We start from the raw sequence: 14,649 nt of genomic DNA on the forward strand, positions 1-14,649 counted from the left end.
ATCATGATACTACTTCGTCTCCTTTTTTTCATGTTGATGTGCAAGAAGCCTAGTGGCTTAGCTTCTCTTGCAAGCTCCGGTTGTCGAAGTTTGAAGAGCACTTTGGATGTCCTGCATATGGGTGAGGAGGAAGGTACAACCCAAGAGCTTGCCGAGCTTGGGTATGGTAGGAGAAGAAGAAAGGCGGTCAACCTGAGAGAAGAGGGGGGGGGAGGACATCGCACTGCTTCCTTGCAACAGTGAGAGTTTGCCATATCTATTTCACTCATTTCACTCTAAAAACTTGAGAAGGCCACATGGCATTACCCCTGTATCTACACTTCTCACTTTCCTCGCTTCTTAATAGGCAACACTTGCCATATATCATGTGACATATCGATGGAAAGAGCTTGGCAATGTGTTCCAAATGCAATATGGTTTGACAAATTCGAAGTTAAGATGCTCAGGTTACGGCCATTTTTTTAAAAAGAAGCAAAAACTGGTGGGACCGTGACCACAAGCCCATTTTCATTGGTGTAGAGAGTATATTCCAAAAGCATCTTTGACACTAAAGGGCCCTTTTAGGGTTCATATTTTTCCTAATGATTTGTTTCGAGTACAAAAGGTTTCATAGGATCCACAATAGCTAAGACGGGTGCATTAGCTAGAGCCTCCTTAAGTGTATCAAAACTTTGCTATTGAGCTTCTCCCCAATGAAATGCTTTGCCATTGGCTTTCAATTGGTGAGCCATAGGAATAGCAATTTGGGCATAGTTTTTAACAAAACCTCGCTAGAAAATCTGAAGCTCTTTCAAATCAATTGATCCATATGTAATTCGACAACAACGATTACATGCCCTAGATAGTGAATTTTTTCTTTCAAAAAATCACACTTGGTTTCCTTAGCATATAATTTGTGTTGCTATAGCAAATGTTGTAAGTGTTATTCTTCAGATGCACTATACACTGAAATCTCATCAAGAAAAACAATGATAAACTTGCCCATATATGGTTTCAAAACACATTCCATGAATGTCATGAAAGTAATTGGCGCATTGCTTAAGCCAAAAGGAATAACCAAAAACTCATAATGTCCAAACCTTGTTCAAAAACCAGTTTTAGGTATATCAGCAAGCCAAATATGGGCATGGGTGAGCTTGTCAAACAAATTATCAACTCGTGGTAACACATACTTATTCTTAATGGTGACCATATTAACCCACAGTAATCGATGCACATGCACATACTACCATTTTTCTTCACTTGCATAAAGGGAGATGCCCATGGTGAAGAATTAGGTTGAATAAACCCTTTATGAAAGTAGTCAGCAAGCTGAAATTTCACCTCGATAGTCTCAGAATGACTCATTCTGTAAGGCGGCTTACTAATGGGCTTCATATTTGCAACCACATCTATGTCGTGATGCATAGAACATGTCAATAGTAACCCTGTCAAAGGTGGTAGCGGAAAATGCAATGAAGACAAGAACTGGCTCTTGATTCGGTGGACACCTCGACTTTGATCTAGAAAACGTGCAATTCCAGATACATGAACAAGGCACCTGTAGAGAAGAGAGATCACTAAGGTAGAAAGAAACGGGACATCTGAGAGAGAGAGAGAGAGAGAGAGAGAGAGAGAGAGAGAGAGAGAGAGGAAATTATCTCCATGTTGTTAACAATCTGCTCATACAAGTGACTAAGGGTAGTCTTGGCATATATCTGACATGCCTCACGGCTAGACCCAAGGTACACACATTTGCAATTGTTACTAACACAGCCAACTGCTCCTACACACGAGACCACTGACATGAAAACAACACGAGCCACAACCCCAACATTGATCCACCTCCTGGCAGAGAGAGAGAGAGAGAGAGAGAGAGAGAAATCTTTGTGCTCCTAGACCGACACACAAGGATGGTGTTATGCCTCTAACTGAGATAATCATGGGATGGGCTGCCCTGAGGGGATGACAAGAAGGGGAAGACTTGTTTCCCATCTCTCCTAGCAAAGCATCACCTCCATGAGAAGCCCGTCATTCTTTGCGAACCCCGTCATGGTTGCTCACAAAAAACACTAAGGGCTGCTAGGCAAAAAAGCTAGGTTTTCGAGTGAAAAACATTAGGGCTACTTGTTGAGAAAAATGCTAGGGCTTGTAGTCGATGATCTCCACCTACTGCCCCCTGGAGTACCCATGAGAGGGCACCCCCACACTAGGGCTGAATTGTTGTACAACCAAGATGACCCCCCCCCCCCCCCCCAACCACCACCACCACCACCCCCTTCTCTATATATAGGCCCAAAGGCAGGCTACCCGACTGAGTCCTCCAACCCCACGACCTTGGAAAAAGGGAGAAATTAGCAGAACAATAGGAGAGGGTAGCAAATGCCCATAGGGCTCATGGGAGAAATATGAGAAGGGTGGGAAAAAATAATCCCAGCCTGCAGGAGCACAGATGGCCATGGAACCAAACCAAAACCCAAGGCTAAACATGTTCAGACATGTCTCGACATGAGAAACCTACCTCTTACTGGCCGAGCATAGCCACCAAACAACCCTCACTCCCTAACACCTATCTCTGGGAGAAACCGGTACAGATTGGACAAATCCAAAGAGATGCATGAACTCTAACACCCCCTCTTAGCTCCTGGCAAGGAAGACATACTAGGAAGCTAGAGTGAGCAATCTGCAACTAGAAAGAGAGAGCTTTGTGAACGAGGATAGCTGCTAGAGAGCTTCAAGGTCGAATAGTACCTGGCCAATATACCATCCAACCACTACCCTCGAAAGACGTTCGAGAACTATAATGTTGTCCACTGGAAGTTAATCCATCTCTATTAATAATCTTCTCAACTCAACCGATTTGCAAATCACACAACCAACATCTGTAGAATGTATTGTTGTTGACTGCTCCAAGAGAATGCATCAAAACTATCATAATAATCAATATCTAATTCTCCTAAATGATTTTCTCATGTTAAACTGATCATTTAATATGGGGAAGTGCCAGGGGAGAAAAAGCTATAATATTGGTTAAGTTAGCAGACCAGCCACAATAGGGATCCAAAGGAGGGAAAATAGGGATCCAAAGGGAGGGCCGTCTACAAAAGAGCTATGTGCAAAAATGGGCTCAAAAGACCCTAAGGTTCAGTCCATTAAGACTTCCAAAATGCTAAGGTTCCAAAATTCAAAGGTTGTGTCCAAAGGTCAAAAGCCTAGGGAAATTGGATGCTTTGTGTGTGTCCCAAAAGTCTTCAACCATCCCTACATAGGAGGGGGCGAGCCCTAGAAGTAGGAGATGAGAGAGAAACTCACACACACACAAGCTCCCTTTACACAAAGGGAATAAGGGACACATGTTAGCTCCCTAGCCCAGATGCCCACAAGGTGTACTCAATTCCTATTGGATGGCCTTGGAGGAGGACCAATGAGAATTAGGCTAGAGTAAATCTAGTTTAATTAATTTAAAAACACTTAATAAAAGAACCAATAAGAATTAAGCTCTCTAGAAGACTATTGGATGGTCTCCCAAGGGGTCCAATGAGCATTCAGCAGCCCAATGGCTTGCCTGATTCCTATTGGCTAGGAGGCAAAGGGGTCCAATGAGAGTTTAGTTGAATTAAGTAATTACCTAGAGCTCTCACAAAAGGGGAAAGGGGGACACATGTCAAAAGACTATCACTTATGTTGCTTAATTTCCATTGGCTAGGCATGGGGAGGTCCAATGAGGTGTGAGAATGAGCAAATAGCAAGAGGGGTCGACCAAGAGAGAGAGGGGCCTGATTTTTCAAAGGATTATTGACTTACACACTCACACAATCTATGTGTGAAGCAAGAAGACTCTCTCCCTCTCATTCTCAAGCTTTAATGGAAAGCTTACCACCTACTCCAAGCTTGTGAGAAGGGAGGCCTACACCAACAACTCTTGGCTTTGTGATGCAAATCCAACCAAGAGACAAGCTTCAATGCATGCTCATCTCCTCTAAGATGCTAATTACTAAGCTAAGCTATGCTAATAAGAGTGATTATGTGAGGAGATGTATATCTTTCTCGTAAGAATACTCCTTCTTTCTCTCAATCTACTCTCATACCCCACTAGCTCTCACCATCTTCGAAGGTGTGTGAGGTCTTGGGTCTGAGACCGTAAGGGAATTGATGTTGTGTTTAATAAGTGTTGTGCTTAGTGCTCGAAGTTTCCATCTTCATAGCACTAGCTAGTATTGAAGGAACACAAAGAAAGGTATCGTAAAATGTCTCTATTGATGGGAGAAACCATAATACAAAGCCTTTTGAAGGGGGGACTGGCTCCATGCAAATCCGGTCCTCAACTGTTGTCAATTGCTTAATTTCTCTCTCTTTTGAAGTATTGTTCATGCTATCTAACTAGGTGTTATGCTTTTTGTTGCTCTCTCCACCCAAGCACTCTTGTTATTCTCATTAGGAATCTATTCTAATGAAATGCTCACTATGTTCATGCTATTTTCCGCTACACACAAGTTACTAGGCCATTAAATGTCACAAAAACTAAGGGTAAAGGCATAAACTAATGGTATCTAGATCATTTCCCAACTCTAAAGTGCTCCATCCTCGAGGAAATAATAAAAAACTTGCACCTCTGTTCAAATACTACATGCCAAAATCTCCAAGCTACTACAGGAAGTCCAAAGAATGGGACAACCGAGGCTACCTAGAAATCAACTATTTGATGACAAAGAACCCAAGAGTTGCACTAACCACCATATACAATGATGAGCTACAAAGTGTATTTGAAGGAGCTTCATCATAACTAAAAGTGAAACTGCTACTGATCTTCATCTGTCTGGAATACATCTCGAGTGGCTATCACCCTACTCTCAAATTGAATCGGGAAAAAACATCCAACAAAAAGTACTGAGACTGCAACTAACACGACAAGATCATGAGACCATGCACACAAGCTTTGCAAGAGAAGAACAAGGTGCTATAGAAAGCCACCAAATAGACTGTCAATCCTATTCACTACGCATGGAACCACGAGAACTGTAAGGAAGTAGTTTGCACAAATCGACGAGAAACTAACTCGCAAGCTGGCTCCACGTCCCCCTCTGAAGGGAGAACACTCGAACCATGAATAATTGTCATAACTCTCCAATAGTCTCAACTTGTGTAATTGGATAACTTGAGATAGGTGGATCCAAAAGGAGATATACATGTGGAATCTAGAATCAAATTTGGAAGAAGAAGAATGTCTCCCCTCTTTGAAGAAAGGACATATACATGTGGAACCAAATCTGGAAGAACCAAGAAGATTGTCTCCCCTCTTTGAAAAATACCGGCTGATTGTAACTGGTTCCTAGTCCGAGTAGGACCACTATCCACTTCTACAAAAGAACATGCCAATCTAAGGATAAGGTTGTCCTGAATGGTATAGTTTGCGGGGATCAATTTGGAAGACAAGGCATAGGAAATATTGCTTGGATGCACTAAAAAGAGCAACCATCACACCACAAATCCGAAATACAAAGCAACCACTGAAATGGCTTAAAAACAACATCCTAACTGCATTTTAAGATAAAACACATCATCCGAAGCCGCAAGAAATGGGCAAGGAAACCAAGGAGTAGAAGACACCTTGCATGGTACTCCACTGAATGGAGCATCGGTAGTTGACTGAAGATAATAATCTAGAAGCCCTCTGTGAAAGAGAAAGTATGCTTCGAGGTAACAATTGACTCGACCCCACATTGGAATAGAGAAAACCTTGTCACTAAAAGCTCCAGAGCTAAAGCTGAGGATTCCTCCCGAGATAGGAAGCCCCGTTCCCGCTCAATCCTGAGAAAAGAGAATGAGTACCACTAGAAAAGAAATCTGAGATAACCTAGAGTAAAATTGCTTTCTCTGTAAATGAATAGAAAAACCTAAATCTTATGGAACTCGAGACTCAAAGAGAATCACACAATTGGTAAACTCGGACTGCTAAAAATAGGAAGACCTGAAAGGTCATCACCTAAGGAGCATGTTTGCCAAAGAAGCAGTCAGGGTCCAACAAAGAACCTAGCTACTGATGAAGCAAACTCCCTGAGATCAAACCAAATGTCTACCACTCCTCTGCATCTGCCAAGATCAACGCTCTAGGTACAATCCAATACAATATGCCAAACTATATACGGACTCAAAAGAGGAACTATACTCCCATTGTTGTAACTCGCTTCCTTAAAATCTTCATCAATTTTTCCTTTGTACTTGTGCTGAAGAAATATGCCCATTATTGAGTTGTGAAATCAATATCTAATACACAACATGACACCAATACTAAAAGGAAGAGTAAAGAAACCAGCTAGGGAAACTGCAACATGCCCACGACGATTGGAATGGGTTGCCTTAGGGTTGGATCTCTCATAAGGAATGTTTGGAAGAAGCATCCAAATGTTGCTGACTGCAAGAGCAGGAACTAGATGTCCCCACTAAACGTTGACATTATGTGCAAAACTGTCATCCAAAGGATCTCGACAAATCTGTTGTCTAACATCAAGACTACCGCCCATAAAATGTTGCAAACCTATCTAGAAATTGGTATAGTAATTGACAAGCTCACAAAAGGGCAAAGGAGTGACAAAATCTATAGGGCCACACTACCATGAGGGAAGGAGAGTACATGGAGATAGGAGAAGTCCACACTCCAACAAAACCTCCTCAAACTATTGTCATCGTTGGCTAAGGGTGTGGCACCACATGCTCCACCTTAAACCTCATCTAGAAAAGTTGAATGATCAAACAATGTGGTTCTGAAGATAGAAATATCCCAAGTGAATCTTGCCATCTTTAAACAAAACAAGCTCCTTCATCAAAGCATCTTTGAAACTTTCACAATCCCTCCTTCCATGGTCAGTACTATCACACCATGCTTCTATTTACAAAGCCTTCTTTGTTTTGAGGTCTTTGCCATGTAGATTGACTTGATGGTTGTTCCTTTTCTTCTAGCCTTGTAAGCTTTAACTTTACCTCTTGCATTCCCTTGACAATATCATATGGGATGGATTTGTCACTCTTTGGAACCACAATAACATGATTTATGGGACTCTAAAAAACACTCGAGGCTTGAGTATGGTTGACTATCATCTTGTCTCTTTGTCATTGTCGCTTAGCTAGCAATGAAATAACATCTTCGACCTCATTCGATCGTTAAGCCCTGTTCAAAATCCTTATCCTCAAGTAGTAACTCTAACTTTTCTAGAATCCCTTTGCTTACTGCCTGCAAAAAGAGACCTGTCTTCTTTGAGTTTAGGGTAGCCTTTTTAGTCCTTGACAATTGATCATAACGTCGCTCAAATTCCCTTAATAGTTCAGTAGGTGAAAGTCCCTCTTTTGACCTAACTACCCACTCTAAAAAAGTTCTCTTTGTCACCCGTTCAGAGTCCTCCATGAAATACTCTTCCTTCAAGGCTAATTTGAATGCTTCCCAAGTTGCCCCATGCTCATTTCTAATTTCCTTTACATGCTCTTTGATCTCCGGAACCATAGCTAGCTCAAAACTTTGTACCATCTCTGCTTCGGGCACTCCATGCAGCTCCATCTTCTTAACATACCCACAAAGATACTTTGTTACATCTTTACCATTAAATCAGAGCTTTGGTTGAGGAAAGCTCCCTCCTTTCAGCAGTTTGTTGTTGATGAACAAACACAACAAAGGTTTGAAACATTTGCATTGTGACAAGATCAAACCAAACCCCCTATTGCTCTCATTTCTCCATAGCTTTAAAGATTTTATTTGATACTTTCAAAGAATCTTTTGAACCCATGTTCACCAAAAATGTGTCAAGAAGTGCGAAGTGCAACTAGGAAAGCATCAGCCTCTGATTGTGAGAGTTTGCAGCAAAATCAAGAAAGTTGCAAAATATTTGAAGCGAAAGACACACAAAAAATGAACAGAAGTTCAGAAATGAAATCTTCACTTTGAAAAAGAACAAAAATCAACTCAAAACTCTTGGTTGTGTGTGAAGATCAGGGGTAGCCTCGCTCCCAATTGCACAGATAAAGTGCTCTTTCGACTTGTTAAAAACCCTAAATTGACGCTTTAATTCTTTGTCATGACCATTTCATGGAAGCTTCAAAAATTCATTGAAGAAGTCCAAGTAGTTATTTGAGGAGGAGAAACTCTAATTGGTGGCCTCACAACCTCGAACTTGTAGTGGAAGTAGCATGGGACTACGCTAGCACTCTGGATTGGAGCGGCTGTATCTCCTTGCTTAGATGCCCAAATGAGCTCATTCTTGGCTGTGTAAGTTCACTCTAAGCTTGAGCAACAACGGCACCATTGTTGATGTGGAATTTTGAGCCAATTTTTACCTTTTTTTTTTGCTATTTTGGACCATATTATGGCCATTTTAGTCCAATTTTCTCAAAACTGACGTTTTTTGTTTGTAAAATGCCAAACAACCTAGAAAGAATCCCTAAATTTGTGGAAAAAACCCATCGGGGTCAAATTTCATGTTGAACCTCATTTTTACACTTGGCAAGCATTTTGGAAACATCATTTACAGCCCCGCACAAAACCTACTATTTTTGGCCAAGATCACCCGCATTGAACTTTCTAGGTAAAATGAGCGTGCCACTTCGAAACACTTGACAATTGTACATTATTAAAGCAACTTAGGCATGTTTGCATGTGATAAAACATGCAATGGTGCCACGTCCTAGGCCTCGCTTTCCTGGCAAGGTATGAACATGCGTGCAACCATGGCATCTGTTTTCGCATATATCACACTATGTACATTGTAGCATTTGGTCCCACACACATCAAAAGCATTAAGATTGAGGTGGGTATTTTTAAGCTCAAATTACACAGGTGCCACGACACGACACCATGCCCTTGGGTTAGATCCTCTTTTTGTAAAGCCCTTGCATAAGTCTGAATTCCCAACTTTGATCCTTCAGAACCCTGCCAACTTTTGACATTCCAAAGACATCAACCCTAGGGCTCGAAAAAAAAAAAAACATATGGCACTCCCCCTCTAGCCATTGCATCAAACTTTGACCAGATGTATCTCGGTAAACGTGACTCCGATTAACAGGTCGTCAACTCTTGCTGACTCCACACATTGTACACAATCTTCTAGAACTTTGGCAAGCCCAAAAAAACTCCAGATGGCACGCCTATCCAGTCAGTCAAAGTACCACACAAATGGTCCCCGACAAACTTCAATTGGACATAACTAGCCATAATGAGCTCCAATTGAGGATTCCAAAAGGCTAGCATGCACCACAACTTGAGCACTCCAAGCCTATCCACTGACATCAGCCACGTGACCATCCATCTGCACCTGCCCTATCCATCAAGATTTGCAAAGCATTCCAACTTTGAGCTGTGATATCTTTCACACCGTAGCTCCGTTTGAGGAGCCATCTGGACCAACTCGTAGAGCACTTTAAGAACCACATTACAAGGCACAATCTGAACACTTTGGACACCTTAAATTGTGAATTTGGTTGGCCTCCCATTGGAGCATCCTTTTGGCCTAGAAAACCACTATAGACATACATTCCAGCAATCACATGCCTACCCAAGGCCTTTATACGTGCTCTAACACTCTGTCATGCACATGTAGGCACCCATAGCACTTCATTGATTGCTTCATGGATGTTAGACAAGGGGAAATAGAACCTAGGAGTCCACCACCCAACCACCCACTATATAGCATAGCCCCTGGCCCTTTGCCCTAGTTGGACTCCCTTTCCACAATGCCTAGCCTGGCCTTGCCCTTGTCTAGTCCGGCCTTGCCAGTGTCTTGACATTACTCCCCCCTTAAGAAGAGTTTTCGTCCTCGAAAACAAAAGTGGGAAACTTCTTCTTAAGAACACTAATGTTTTCCCAAGTGGCACCTTCCTCAGGTCGGTCTTTCCACTCGATTAAGGCCTGTTGACGTACATGATGACATGTACGCAACTCATGATAACGGAGAACACATTTAGGTTCATGCGGTAAGGTAGGAGGTTCAATGAAATCAATCAAAATCTGCAGGTCAATGACATTGTCATCCCCATGTAACCGCTTACGTAAACAGCTTACATGAAACACCAGATGAATACAAGAATGTGCAGGTAGCAATAATTTGTAGGCACGATCACCTACTCGCTTGAGTGTTTTAAAAGGCCCACAATATTGGGGAGATAATTTAGGTATTGGCCCAGTTTTCAAACTTTTTGAATGTTCTGGCACACGTAAAAATACTTTCTCCCCTTCCTCGAAGGTAACTTGCCGATGTTTCTCATTAGCATACTTCTTATACCGATCCTGTGCTTGTTGGACATTCTGACGAGCGAGTTTCAGCATATCCATGTGGTCTTGGAGAAAATCCTTAACCTCTTGGAGCTTTTCCTTTGCCAACCCCACCGTAATAGATGACCTAGGTTGAAACCCATACATGAGCATGAAAGGACTAAATCCAGTTGTGACATGCTTAGCACTGTTGTAGGCAAACTCGAGAATAGGTAAGTATTCTTCCTAGTCTGAATGTTTTTTTGCTGACGTATGCTCTTAGCATATCTTCTAGCACTTGGTTAACTCGTTCAGTCTGATCATCTCTTTCTGGATGATCGGCTGTACTGAGGTTCAGTTGTGTACCCAATCGTTTAAACACAGCCCTCTAGAAGTGACTGTTAAACTTGGGATCACGGTCACTGACAATGTTACTTGGCAAACCATACAATTTGTATAGATTGTCCACAAATAACTTGGCTAGTTCTGGTGTCTTAACCGTTGATTTGGTTGGAATAAACTTACATAGTTTAGTCAACCGGTCTACGACCACCCATACCGAGTCATACCTCGTACAGTAGTTGGTAAACCCACAACAAAGTCCATAGAGATGCTTTCCCATTTTCCATTGGGAATCTCCAAAGGATGTAAGAGTCCTCCTGCTTTTAGGCACTCTCCTTTGTTAACTTGACATTTTTGGCTGGACTAGACAAGGGCAAGGCTGGGCTAGGCAGTGTGGAAAGGGAGTCCAACTAGGGCAAAAGGCCAGGGGCTATGCTATATAGTGGGTGGTTGGGTGGTGGACTCCTAGGTTCTAGTTCCCCTTGCTCTTGAAAAAAAAGGTTTGGCCACTAATCCCCAAGGGGTTGGGCGCCCTTGCAATGTGTAAAGACAAAAGCTTAGTGGCTATGGCCGCTTACAGTAGCGCGCGAGGGAGGAGATGAGGCCATACTGTGTTGTGCAAGGGGCTTCGGCCCTGGGTCGAGAAACACTCCCCCACCTGGCGCGATGCCGTAGAGCCTGTAAGGTTTGGGTTTTGTGCAGGTCCCACCTCGGCGGCTCCTCCTTGCAAGGGGGGTTGCCCACGGATTTTCGGCTTGTCGTCCTCCTCACGGGAGAGGTGCTCCACGGTTCCTTGACCCCGACATGCAACTTGCTCATGCAAGTTTGTGTGGCTCCCCTCCTCCACGACTGTGCCTTTCCCAAAAAAGAACCAAGCTCTTGATACCAATATTAGACAAGGGGAACTAGAACATAGGAGTCCACCACCCAACCACCCATTATATTAGACAAGGGGAACTAGAACCTAGGAGTCCACCACCCAACCACCCACTATATTAGACAAGGGGAACTAGAACCTAGGAGTCCACCACCCAACCACCCACTATATAGCATAGCCCCTGGCCCTTTGCCCTAGTTGGACTCCCTTTCCACACTGCCTAGCACAGCCTTGCCGGTGTCTAGACAATGGAACCAACCAACTTTGGCTACACCGACTGGTAAAAAGGGATCCTCTACACAAAGCAATAGGACTAGCTATGACTTTATTTTTCCTACCCCATCATAGTTGAAGAGGACTATGATTTTAAGGGAGAGGTAATGTCGTGAATATTAATTTATAACCTTCTAAAAGTATTTTCCAACTAAAATTGACCACTTAAGTCCCGAGAAAATAAAAAGAGAACAAATGAAATTGATGAAGTGCTAATGAACCAACCCTGTCAAGGCTTAGGACCAAAAGGGGGGAAAGTCCATAAAAGAGAAAGGGTAATTGCTAACTAATTATTTCAGTCATATGTACATGTCAAGGAAGGATAATTGTATCCGAGGAAACCTTGACCAAAGGTACATGACAAAGGAGATGACCAAGAGCAATTATAGGAGCCTTAAAAATAGAAAGTGATTGTGCTAATCTCAATTCATTGGAATGACGCTTTTGACTCCAAGTATGAAGTCTAGGAAGCCTTAGGGTGAAGTTTTAACTTGCCACAAATTGTCTAAATTTAGCAAGTTCTGGGAGCAGCTTGTTGACACCTCCAAAGAACTGTGCTAAAGTTTTGCACAGGAGGTGAAAGTTTTAAAGTTCAAAGGGTGAGTTTTTAAAACCAAAGATTATCCTAATTTTGCAGGTCCTAAATTAGCAGGTAGACTATAACCCTGGGTCAGTTTCATCAAGGTTTGTACAAAGGTCTTGCACTTGAGCTAATTAATCAAAAGGTACGTTTATGGCTTTTATTAAATGAAAAGGAAAAGCTAAAAACTAAGGTTAGATGGTTCCTTCCTCTTTCGTACTCTAGTCTTTGCTTACTAAGCTTGACTAGGCTACATGTTCAAGGCAACACATGCTTGCTTTGTGTGAACTTAAACAAGTGTGTGTGAGTGTGTGTGGTGTCTCCACTTGCCAAGATGAGTCCCAAGAAGGGGGGGGGGGGGGGTTTCTAGCATGCAAGGCAAGAGGGAAAAGTGCTAGAGTACGCTTGAGTTGCTTTAGGAAGTGTTCCCACCTCATTGGTCAACTGTGAAGCATTTTAACTTAAGACTTGTTGCACTCTTGCATAGCTATATAAGAGAGGGCTCGTTGCCCTTTTGGGGCCCTTGCTCCTCTCACACACTCTCTCAATTGGCCAAGATTTGGCAAAGCAACCTATACCTCTCTCTTTCTCTCTCCCTCTCTCTCATGGGAGCTCTGTTGGGGTTAAGGCCTATGTGCCTTGACCGGTCGCCCAGGTCATGGGCGCCCGCCCACTGTTACCCTATACTTATAGTGAGTATACTGTATAGGGGGAGCTGCCACTTCACAGTCTCCCCACCCACTCTGTGTGTTCTGTGTTTCTCTCTCTCTCTCTCTCTCTCTCTCTCTCTCTCTCTCTCTCTCTCTCTCTCTCTCTCTCTCTCTCTCTCACTTGTGTGTGTGCTCCCGCAATCCAACAAGTGGTATCAGAGCTAGGGACGATGGTGTGTGCGTGGTTGCGCGCGCGGTCTTGACGGGAGCGATACGAGTGTGCTTGCGGTGTGCGAGCATGCAGATCTCAGCTATAGCAGCCTCGACCCGTAGAGAGGTGAGCTTGCTTTGGGGCTTGGTGAGTCGGGCATGAGATATTCTGCAGATAGCAAATTGAAAGCTTGAGAGTGGGCAGAGCTTTGGGAGCATGAGGAGATCTATCGACTCTGCAGAACTTTGGGTAGCTTGAGAACCGATTGAAGCTGCCACGAGCACGGAATCGATAGCCAATCGATTGCAAGCTTAAGCACAGAAATAGCTGGAAAGCTTGGACGTCGACTAGCAAAAGTCGAGAGCTTGCACAAGGCTCGGAGCAAGATTCAAGGGGGGTCTACAACGACCTGCATCAAATCAAAGCAAGAGCTTCAAAGTAAGAGCAGAGCAGGGGGAATTGCTTCAAAATAAAACTGCAATGCTGGAGGTTTTTTGAAGACCAAATCAAGCAACGTTGTGCACTCTCTGCAAAGGGGTTTGTGTGTGTAGTGTCCACACACACACACACACACACACACAATCTAGTGTGTGTGTCGCGCTGCTCAGCACCGTTTGGAAACTTGAAGCCATAAACAGTTTCGGAGCTTGCAGGAGAGGGTTGCAGGAGTGTTTGCTTGCGGAGAGAGCAATGGGAGCTTGCGGACAGCCATACAATGGCTTGCAGATAAGCTTCGGGTGAGTTCTCAGTTCAGCCCACTCGCATTTGCAGCAGAGAGGCGAAGTTGCAAGCATTGCAGGAGCTCGCAGGCGGAATTTGGACCAACTTGCAGGGCTAGCACAAGCTGGCGGGTAGGTACAGGGGCTGAATTTCAGCCACACCCACAGACAGGAACAGGTGATCTTCAGCAGCAACAGGGGAAGATTTGGGGTGGTGTCAGATTTTTTAACGATCTGGTACTCTATCTAACCAAAATCGGCAAGTGGATCTATGGAGGAAGCTGTCCTCGCTGCAAGAGAGCCAGTCATCCCTCTGAAGGGAGGGGAGTGCGCAGGAGATTGACGACGCTCGTCCAGATTGAAGCCAAGAGATGAAGTACAGGTACAGGGTTTGCACTACAAATTGCTCTAGGTGCTGGGTTGGCATAGAGCGTGTTTTGTGCTTTGCCAGGCTATGTATGACATTGTGGAGAGCTGTTACGCTCTAGTCTCCTGGATTTCAGTTCCAGAGGTGTTGCAGTGTCCTGTTTACTGGCTTTGGTACCTTGCTTTGCCACAGGTGTACATGTGACTTCTCTTCAGATGGCAGATGTACTACAGTGACTCGATTTCATGCATGGCAGTGTCTTGTTAGCCGGTTTGTGCTCATGTATGTACACTGCGGGAGCTCTTTGTATGCTCAGTGATCTGGTTGAGCTACTCCCAGATTTTTTGCCATAGGATTTGGCATCTTATTTCCTTTGTTGTTTTGGGTGTGACTTAGTCCCCATACAAATAAGATTCTGTC

Source organism: Adiantum capillus-veneris, unplaced genomic scaffold, assembly GCF_014529385.1.
Source record: "Adiantum capillus-veneris isolate H3 unplaced genomic scaffold, ASM1452938v2 Hic_scaffold_938, whole genome shotgun sequence".
Classification (NCBI taxonomy): Eukaryota; Viridiplantae; Streptophyta; class Polypodiopsida; order Polypodiales; family Pteridaceae; genus Adiantum; species Adiantum capillus-veneris.